Raw genomic sequence first — 10,990 nt, 5'->3', positions numbered from 1 at the left:
CACTCACTTTCTTGTATAGACAGGCTTCTCCATAAACCTGTATGAACCCAAACGCTTTAATCACCCCATTAAAGCGAATGTTCCAACTCCGAGATGCTTGCACCAGCCCATAGATGGAGCGTTGGAGCTTGCATACCTTGTTAGCACTCTTACGGTCGACAAAACCTTCTGGTTTCATCATATACAACTCTTCCTTAAGATACCAGTTAAGGAACGCTGTTTTGACGTCCATTTGCCAAATTTCATAATCATGCAAAGCGGCAATTGCTAATATGATTCGGACTGACTTCAGCTTCGCTACGGGAGAGAAAGTCTCATCGTAGTCAACTCCTTCAATTTGTCGAAAACAATTTGCGACAAGTCGAGCTTTGTAAACGGTCACATTACCGTTTGCATCAGTCTTCTTCTTAAAGTTCCATTTATTTTCTATGGCTTGCCGATCATCGGGCAAGTCCACCAAAGCCCATACTTTGTTCTCATACATGGATCCTATCTCGGATTTCATAGCCTCAAGCCATTTGTTGGAATCCGGGCCCGCGATTGCTACTTCATAGTTCGAAGATTCACCGTTGTCTAACAACAAGATTTCCATCACAGGGTTGTTGTACCACTGTGGTGCGGATCGTACCCTTGTGGACCTTCGTGGTTCAGTAGTAACTTCATACGAAGCTTCATGATCATCATCATTAACTTCCTCTTTAGTTGGCGTACGCGCCACAGGAACAATTTCCCGCGCTACGCTACTCTCCGGTTCGAGAGGGGGTGTAATTACCTCATCAATTTCTACTTTCCTCCCACTTACTTCTTTCGAGAGAAACTCTTTCTCTAGAAACGATCCGTTCTTGGCAACAAAGGTTTTACCTTCGGATCTAAGATAGAAGGTATACCGAATAGTTTCCTTAGGGTATCCTATGAATACGCATTTCTCCGCTTTGGTTCGAGCTTTTCTGGTTCAAGTTTCTTCACATAAGCATCGCAGCCCCAAACTTTAAGAAACGACAGCTTAGGTTTCTTGCCAAACCATAGTTCATACGGTGTCGTCTCAACGGATTTAGACGGTGCCCTATTTAAAGTGAGTGGTGCAGTTTCCAATGCGTATCCCCAAAATGATAGCGGTAAGTCGGTAAGAGACATCATAGCTCGTACCATATCTAATAAAGTGCGATTACGACGCTCAGACACTCCGTTACGTTGCGGTGTGCCAGGCGGCATCAGTTGTGAAACAATTCCACACTTCCTTAGGTGTGTCCCAAACTCGTGACTCAAATATTCTCCTACACGATCAGATCATAGACACTTAATTTTTCTGTCACGTTAATTCTCAACCTCACTCTGAAATTCCTTGAACTTTTCAAATGCATCAGATTTGTGCGTCATCAAGTAGATATACCCATACCTACTCAAATCATCGGTGAGAGTGAGAACATAACGGTAGCCACCGCGAGCTTCAACGTTCATTGGACCACACACATCAGTATGTATTATTTCCAATAAGTCGGTCGCTCTCTCCATTATTCCTGAGAATGGAGTCTTAGTCATCTTGCCCATGAGGCATGGTTCGCATGTGTCAAATGATTCAAAGTCAAGAGACTCTAATAGTCCATCAATATGGAGCTTCTTCATGCGCTTAACACCGATATGACCAAGGCGGTAGTGCCACAAGTATGTGGGACTATCATTATCAACTTTACATCTTTTGGTACTCACACTATGAATATGTGTAACATCACGGTCAAGATTCATCAAGAATAAACCATTCACCAGCGGAGCATGACCATAAAACATATCACTCGTATAAATAGAACAACCATTATTCTCAGACTTAAACGAGTAGTCGTCTCGCATTAAGCAAGACCCTGATACAATATTCATGCTCAAAGCTGGTACTAAGTAACAATTATTAAGGTTTAAAACTAATCTCGATGGTAGATGTAGAGGCAGCGTGCCGACGGCGATCACATCGACCTTGGAGCCATTCACGACGCGCATCGTCACCTCGTCCTTGGCCAGTCTCCGCTTATTCCGTAGTTCCTGCTTTGAGTTGCAAATGTGAGCAACAGCACCGATATCAAATACCCAGGAGCTACTACGAGCGCTGGTAAGGTACACATCAATAACATGTATATCATATATACCTTTAACGTTGCCGGCATTCTTGTCCGCTAAGTACTTGGGGCAGTTTCGCTTCCACTGACCTTATCCCTTGCAATAGAAGCACTCAGTCTCAGGCTTGGGTCCATTCTTTTTCTTCTTCCCGGTATCTGGCTTACCGGGCGCAGCAACGGCTTTGCTGTCTTTCTTGAAGTTCTTCTTACCCTTGCCTTCTTAAAACTGGTGGTCTTATTGACCATCAACACTTGATGCCCTTTCTTGATTTCTACTTTTGCAAATTTCAGCATCCAGTACAACTCCGGAATGGTCTTTTCCATCCCTTGCATGTTGTAGTTCAGCACAAAACCCTTATAGCTTGGCGGGAGAGACTAGAGGATTCTGGCAATTACAGTGTCATCCGAAAGTTCGACTCCAAGCAAAGTCAAACGACCGTGTAACCCAGACATTCTGAGTATATGATCACTAACAGAACTGTTCTCCTCCATCTTACAGCTAAAGAACTTCTCGGAGACATCATATCTCTCGACACGGACATGAGCTTGAAAAACTAGTTTCAGTTCCTGGAACATCTCATATGCTCCGTGTTGCTCAAAACGCCTTTGGAGCCCCGTTTCCAAACTGTATAACATGCCACACCTAACTAGAGAGTAGTCACCACTCCGCGTCTGCCAGACATTCTGAATGTACTAGGTCGCTATGGGAGCAGGAGGGTCACCTAGCGGCGCATTAAGGACATAATCCTTTTTAGCTGCTTCGAGGATAAGCTTCAAGTTGCGGACCCAGTCCGCATAGTTGCTACCATCATCTTCCAGCTTGTTTTTCTCTAGGAATTCGTTGAAAACGAGGTTGACAGGTGCATTGGCCATTGGATCTACAATATTTGTAAAGATAACTTTTAGACTAAGTTCATGACAATTAAGTTCATTTAATTAAATTAAGTATGAACTCCCACTTAAATCGACATCCCTCTAGTCATCTAAGTGATACATGATCCATGTTGACTAACCCGTGTCTGATCATAACGTGAGACGGACTAGTCGTCATGGTGAGCAAATTCATGTTGATCGTATTCAACCATACGACTCATGTTCGACCTTTCGGTCTCTTGTATTCGAGGTCATGTCTGTACATGCTAAGATCGTCGAGTCAACCTAAGTGTTCCGCGTGTGTAAATCTGGCTTACACCCGTTGTATGCGAACATTAGAATCTATCACACCCGATCATCACGTGGTGCTTCGAGACAACGATCCTTCGCAACGGTGCACACTTAGGGGAATACGTTCTCGAAATTTTTATGAGGGATCATCTTATTATGCTACCATCATTTTAGCAATAAGATGAAAAACATGATAAACATCACATGCAATCATATAGTGACATGATATGGCCATTATCATCTTTGCTCCTTCGATCTCCATCTTCAGGCATCGCATGATCATCATTGTCACCGACGTGACACCATGATCTCCATCATCATGATCTCCATCATCGTGTCTCCATGAAGTCGTCACGCCAACTACTACTACTACTACTACTAGTACTATAGCTAACCGTTAGCAATGAAGTAAAAGTAGTAAACACATGGCGTTGCATCTCATACAATAAATTAAGACAACTCCTATGGCTCCTGGCGGTTGTCATACTCATCGACATGCAAGTCGTGAATCCTATTACAATAACATGATCATCTCATACATCAAACATGTAACATCACAACTTTGGCCATATCACATCACATGTCAAACCCTGCAAAAACAAGTTAGACGTCCTCTAATTGTTCTTGCAAGTTTTACGTGGCCGATTTGGGTCTCTAGTAAGAACGCCTTCTTACCTACGTTACAGCCAAAACGATGATATGCCAAAGCTATTTACCCTTCATAAGGATCCTTTTCATCAAATCCAATCCGAGTAGAGTGGGAGAGGCAGACACCCACTAGCCACCTTTATGCACGGTGTGCCTGTTGGCCGGTGGAACCTGTCTCACCTAAGCGTATGTGTAAGGTCGGTCTGGGCCACTTCATCCCACAATAACGCTGGAAAAGAATAAGACTAGTAGCGGCAAACAATTGAAAAATCAGCACCCACAACCTTTTGTGTTCTACTCGTGCATAGAATCTACGCATAGAAAACCTAGCTCGGATGCATCTGTTGGGTAACATAGCATAAATTCAAAATTTTCCTATGCCATATTCAGATATTCCTATGGAGAGACCAGCAACGAGAGAGGGGTGAGTGCATCTTCATACCTTTGAAGATCGCTAAGCGGAAGCATTACTAGAACACGATTGATGGAGTAGTACTCGCAGCGATTCAGATCGCGGTGTGATACCGATCTAGTGCCTAACCACGGCACCTTCGCGTTCAACACACGTGCAGCCCGGTGACGTTTCCCGCACCTTGATCCAGCAAGGAGGAGGGAGAGGTTGGGGAAGATCTCCGGCAGCACGACGGTGTGGTGTCGATGGAGAGAAGAGGTCTCCCGGTAGGGCTTCGCCAAGCACCGTGGGAGAGGAGGAAGAAAAAGAGCAGGGCTGCGCCCAGAGAGAGATGGAAAACCGTATCTCCAAAGGCCAAAAAACCCCACTATATATAGGGGGAAGGTAGGGGTGGCAGCAGCCCTAGATGGGAGAGGGGGCGGCGGCCAGGGAGGAGAGGGGGTGGCGCACCCCTAGGTGGGCCTTAGGCCCACTAGCGCCTAGGGTTTCCCCTCCCTCCCTCTCTGGTGCGCCTGGGCTGAGTGTGGGGGGGTGCACCAGCCCACCTAGGGGCTGGTAACCTTCCGCACTTGGCCCATGTAGCCTTCTGGGGCTTGTGACCCCTCTTGGTGGGCCTCCGGAACCAGTCCGGTGGTCCCAACACTTTGCCGGTGGTGCCCGAAACATTTCTGGCGTCCAAACCAATCCAACCTATATATCAATCTTTACCTTTGGACCATTCCAGAGCTCCTCGTGACGTCCGGGATCTCATCCGGGACTCCGAACAACCTTCGATAACCTCGTATAACAATTCCCTATAACCTTAGCGTCATCGAACATTAAGTGTGTAGACCCTACGGGTTCGGGAATCATGCAGACATGACCGAGACACTCTCCGGCACAATAACCATCAGCGGGATCTGTATACCCATGGTAGCTCCCACATGTTCCATGATGATCTCATCGGATGAACCACGATGTCAGGGATTCAATCAATCCCGTATATAATTCCCTTTGTTTGTCGGTATAGAACTTACCCGAGATTCGATCGTCGGTATACCTATACCTTGTTCAATCTCGTTACCGGTAAGTCTCTTTACTCGTTCCGTAGTACATCATCCTGTGACTAACTACTTAGTCACATTAAGCTCATTATGATGATGTTCTACCGAGTGGGCCCATAGATACCTCTCCGTCACACGGAGTGACAAATGCCGATCTTGATTCGTACCAACCCAATAGACACTTTCGGAGATACCCGTAGTGCACCTTTATAGTCACCCAGTTATGTTGTGACGTCTGATACACCCAAAGCACTCCTACGGTATCCGGGAGTTGCACAATCTCACGGTCGAAGGAAAAGACACTTGACGTTAGAAAAGATTTAGCATACGAACAACACGATCTAGTGCTATGCTTAGGAATGTGTCTTGTCCATCACATCATTCTCCCAATGATGTGATCCCGTTATCAATGACATCTAATGTCCATGATCTGGAAACCATGATCATCCATTGATCAACAAGCTAGCCAACTAGAGGCTTGCTAGGGACACATTGTGATATATTTATTCACACATGTATTACTGTTTCCTGTTAATACAATTATACCATGAACAATACACGATTATCATGAACAAGGAAATAGGATAATAATCATTTTATAATTGCCCCTAGGGCATATTTCCAACATCTTCCTCCCACTCAATTCTTTCGAGAGAAACTCCTTCAAGAAAAGCTTTGTTCTTAGCAACAAAAAGTTTGCCCTCGGATCGGAGATAGAAGGTGTACCCAACTGTCTATTTTGGGTAACCTATGAAGACACACTTTTCCGCTTTGGGTTCCAGCTTTTCAGGCTGAAGCTTTTTGACATAAGCATCGCATCCCAAACACTAAGAAACGACAACTTTGGCCTCTTGCCATACCATAGCTCATATGGTGTCGTCTCAACGGATTTTGACGGTGCCCTATTTAAAGTGAATGCAGCTGTCTCTAATGCATAACCCCAAAACGATAACGGCAAATCGGTAAGAGACATCATAGATCGCAACATATATAACAAAGTACGATTACGATGTTCGGACACACCATTACGCTGTGGTGTTCCAGGCGGTGTCAACCATGAAACGATTCCTCATTGTCTTGATCTTCGCCCCCTCGATCAGAACGTAGGAACTTGATCTTCTTGTTACGATGATTTTAAACTTCACTCTGAAATTGCTTGAATTTCTCAAACGTTTCAGACTTGTGCTTCATCAAGTAGATATATCCATACCTACTCAAATCATCAGTGAAGGTGAGAAAATAACGATATCCGCCGCGCGCCTCCACACTCATTGTACTGCACACATCAGTTGTATGATTTCCAACAAGTCACTTGCATGCTCCATTGTTCCGGAGATCGGAGTTGTAGTCATCTTTCCCATGAGGCATGGTTCGCACATGTCAAGTGATTCAAAATCAAGAGACTCCAAAAGCCCATCGGTATGGAGTTCTTCATGCACTTTACTCCAATATGACCTAAGCGGCAGTGCCACCAAAATGTGGCGCTATCATTGTTAACTCTACATCTTTTGGTCACAATTTTATGTATATGTGTGTCATCACAATCAAGATTCAATATGAACAAACCCCTCACATTGGGTGCATGACCATAAAAGATATTACTCATAAAAATAGAACAACCATTATTCTCTGACTGAAATGAGTAACCGTCTCGCAATAAACAAGATCCATATATAATGTTCGTGCTTAACGCAGGCACTAAATAACAATTATTTAAGTTCATAACTAATCCTGATGGTAATTGAAGTGAGACTGTGCCGATGGCGATTGCATCAACCTTGGAACCATTTCCCACGCGCATCGTCACTTGATCCTTCGCCAGCCTTCGTTTATTCCGCAGTTCCTGCTTCGAGTTGCAAATATGAGCAACATAAGCTGTATCAAATACCCAGGCACTACTACGAGAGTTGGTTAAGTACACATCAATAACATGTATATCACATATACCTGGTTTTACGTTGGTTGCCTTCTTATCAGCCAAATACTTGGGGCAGTTGCGCTTCCAGTGACCCATCCCCTTGTAATAATAGCACTCTGTTTCTGGCTTAGGTCGAGCCTTTGGTTTCTTCGTCGGATTGGCAACAGTTTTTCCGCTCTTCTTGGAGTTACCCTTCTTGCCTTCGCCATTTCTCTTGAAACCAGTGGTCTTATTGACCATTAACACTTGATGCTCTTTCCGGAGTTCTGACTCTGCAACTTTCACCATGCGAATAACTCACCGGGTGACTTGTTCATCCCTTGCATGTTATAGTTCAACACAAATCTCTTATAGCTAGGTGGCAGTGATTGGCAGCAGCCTCTTGCGGGAGTTCAATCCCCAGCTCAGCTAGTCGGTTTGAGTACCCAGACATTTTGAGCACATGTTCACTGACAGACGAATTCTCCTCCATCTTGCAAGCATAGAATTTATCGGAGGTCTCATACCTCTCGACTCGGGCGTTCTACTGAAAGGTAAACTTCAACTCCTGGAACATCTCATATGCTCCATGACGCTCAAAGCACCGTTGAAGTCCCAGTTCCAAGCCATACAAGACTGCACATTGAACTACTGAGTAGTCCTCCTTACGTGATTGCCAAGCGTTCAAAACATCTTGGTCAGATGTAGCGGGTGGTTTATCTCCTAGCGCAGCATCAAGGACATAATTATTTTTCCCAGCTTGTAAGATGAGCCTAAGATTACGAGCCCAGTCTACAAAGTTGCTACCATCATCTTTCAGCTTAGCTTTCTCTAGGAACGTATTGAAATTCAGGGTTGCTACTGCGTGAGCCATTGATCTATAATATAAAATATTGCAAAGTGGACTTAGACTATGTTCAAGATATTTAGAGTTTAACTAATCAAATTACCAATAAACTCTCACTCAAATAGACATCCCTCTAGTTACTTGAGTGTGGCATGATCCAAATTCACTAACTCAAGTCCGACCATCACGTGAGTTGAGCGTAGTTTCAGTGGTAAACATCTCTATGCTAATCATATCAACTATACGATTCATGTTCGACCTTTCCACTACAACAAAACGTACTTTAAGTAACACAATCATGTAAGAGATAGAAATATGTGTTACAAGTAAAATTATAGTAACACATCATTTGTATGGAACGAAGGCCGTAACACATACAATATGTGTTCAAAAGATGTGTTACATATATATTGTGTTAGTAACATATAAATTTGTGTTGGTGGCGATGTGTTACAAACTACATCACATGACCATGTGTTGATACATAGTGTTACAAAATTATAGAAGGAAGTAGAAAATAAAAAATCAACGACTCCCTCCGTTTCATAATTCTTGTCATGGTTTTAGTTCAAAATTTGAACTAAAACAAAGACAAGGATTATGTCACGCGGGGAATACAGACATAGATCATCAGTACCTTAACACATATGGGCATAGGGCCCACATGTCAACGTGATTTTAGTATAAATACAGTTCTGTTTTGTAAATATGACTTTCATTACTTCATTAGTATGTTATGAAAAAACAATACATCGGTAATTAACCATATTTTAAGGGAGTTTTAGGATGAGTCGGCGACCATACATGCCAAATGCACATACTTTAAAATGATTGTACAAAATTAAGTATCTTAGTTAACACTCGCCAAGGAGCGAAAGACCACCAACAAATGAGAGCTTAGCTTTCGAACTTGCAGTCGCACAATTATACCATCAATCAAGCACTAATCGGCAGTCCAGAAGTGATGTACTAGCATTAAACCTTGAAAAGAAAGTTGCATACTAGTAATATTTTTTGAAGAACTACACACTCTGGACCGTACATCACAAGGACCGTCCATAGCGGTAACCAACGTCACTCGAAAATCAACATTACAACAAGAGTGGCACCAACCAAACAAGCATAGCTGCAAATGCAAGCCACATGATCACAAAAAAAGACGTTGCATCGAACTCGAGGTTTTGACACCAAGTAGACATCCCACATAAATCAAGACGTCAATTTCAAAAAGACACAAGTTCAGTTTACAAGATGCTAAACCTGACATGATACTTCTTTGACATAAGTATATCTATTCCCACTTTCCCAGTGACAATCTACCATACATGAAGCATAACTTCATAACAATTTTTTGAAATTTTCCAAGGTTCATGTTCGAAGAGCAACAATGCAAACATATACTCGCTCCGTCCGAAAAAGGTTGTCACCGGCGCAGTACAATATTATTATTTTTTTGCAAAAAACCTCTAGCCAGTTTAAAACAGCAACAAACATGTCCTTCCTCTATTCGTCGACCGCACGTCGAGAGCGGCCAGCGACATGGGATTCCATGGACCTGCTAATGATTCTGGCATTCGCAGCCCACCTGCGACAACCCGCCGCCATCCACCCGCGACACAATTTGATTCCGTCCACCTGCGCCTCGATTCCGTCCGTGACCACCTCCTGATTCCGCTGCCCACCCCCGCTGGCGTCCAGGGAGGCAAGCTACTCCTCCACGCCCAGCGCCTCCTCTCCACGACCAGGCGCCCCTCCTCTTCCAAGCCCAAGCGCCGCTCCTCTAGACCACTGTGTGTGGGCATCTCTGTGCCGCCGCTGGAGCTCCTCTCGTAGCTCCTCCGGTGACCAAAACAACGGCGCCGCCACCCAAGTATTGCCCATGCTCGGGCACGTGGAGACTCGCCCACGCTGCACACTCGCCGGTGGTGCTCGTGCTCGTGCTGTGCTGCTGTTCTTCGTGATGCTGCTGATCATGTCTCAAGAAGAAGGTGCCTTCGTGCTGCTGTTGTTTTTCATCTCTGATCTGTAGAGGCTACTGTTGTTGTTTGCTGTAATATCTGTTGTTGTTGATCTCTGATCTGTAGATTTGATTTAGATTTCCAGTTACAAGCAGCATACTGTATTAGCTAAAGAGGATACTTGTCCCTCAAAATATTCAGATATTTGCAGGTAAAATTTGTTGAAAAGGAAGAAGCTCATTCATTATTTCACCAAATGAAAGCTGGGGAAGGAACGAAGCGGAGATTGTACTCATTAGAGTAGTTTCTGTTGAAGATCTCCAACATCATCCTCTTGATCTTCGCCATTCCATCATCCATGTCTCTTTGTCTTGGGTTTTGTCTGCAATATTGCCCAACTAGAAAGATAATGGCAGAAACTGAATAAAACAGCAACAAGACCATTAGGTATCTTCTTGTCAAAACATGTAGAGTTCCTGGCTTTCCGGATGGTCCAACATAATGGTGTCCCACCAACCAAGACCATTTTTCTGTGATCTTGTGGAAAGAGGTTTAGCGAGGGGCCAACTAAATCATCAATGTCTTCAGGGGGACTGACTACACTGAATCGTGTGTAGCAAACAATATAAGCATCAAGTCTTGAGATGTTGACAAAATTTTAGCACTTATTTTTTTCTTCTGAATATTGACAACTATTCCTCCAATTTCAACACTTAATCTGAATACCTTACTAAAAGGTCTTGGGTTTTCAAATCCCAGAAACAGTTTCAGTTTTCCTAAAAAAAGTTTTAGTTAACTATTTTTCAGTTTTCAGTTAATTGTTAATTTAAAGGAGTACAACACATCCTGCAGGTTTCAGTTTTCAGTTTTGACAGTGACAAATCTTACTAAAATTTTCCTTTACTCATGTACAGTA

The 10,990-nt window shown here is 43.6% G+C and overlaps 2 long non-coding RNA genes across 3 annotated transcripts; one reads left to right on the top strand and one right to left on the bottom strand.

The window, feature by feature from the left end:
* The first annotated feature begins 9,917 nt into the window (after window positions 1-9,917).
* Window positions 9,918-10,730, top strand: LOC123411233. The gene is made up of 2 exons (XR_006613208.1): window positions 9,918-10,104; window positions 10,286-10,730. It is a non-coding gene; the product is annotated as an uncharacterized LOC123411233 (long non-coding RNA).
* Window positions 10,125-10,459, bottom strand: LOC123411234. 2 transcript variants are annotated; one of them, XR_006613209.1, is made up of 2 exons: window positions 10,367-10,459; window positions 10,125-10,194 (listed from the first exon to the last, which is right to left on the bottom strand). It is a non-coding gene; the product is annotated as an uncharacterized LOC123411234 (long non-coding RNA). The 2 variants fall into 2 exon arrangements; XR_006613210.1 differs by having other exon boundaries at window positions 10,328-10,420.
* Window positions 10,731-10,990: the final 260 nt, after the last annotated feature.

The sequence above is a fragment of the Hordeum vulgare genome, chromosome 7H (genome assembly GCF_904849725.1).
Source record: "Hordeum vulgare subsp. vulgare chromosome 7H, MorexV3_pseudomolecules_assembly, whole genome shotgun sequence".
Taxonomy (NCBI): Eukaryota; Viridiplantae; Streptophyta; class Magnoliopsida; order Poales; family Poaceae; genus Hordeum; species Hordeum vulgare.
Note: the sequence above shows the minus strand (reverse complement) of the source record. Positions and strands in the feature narration are given on the sequence as shown.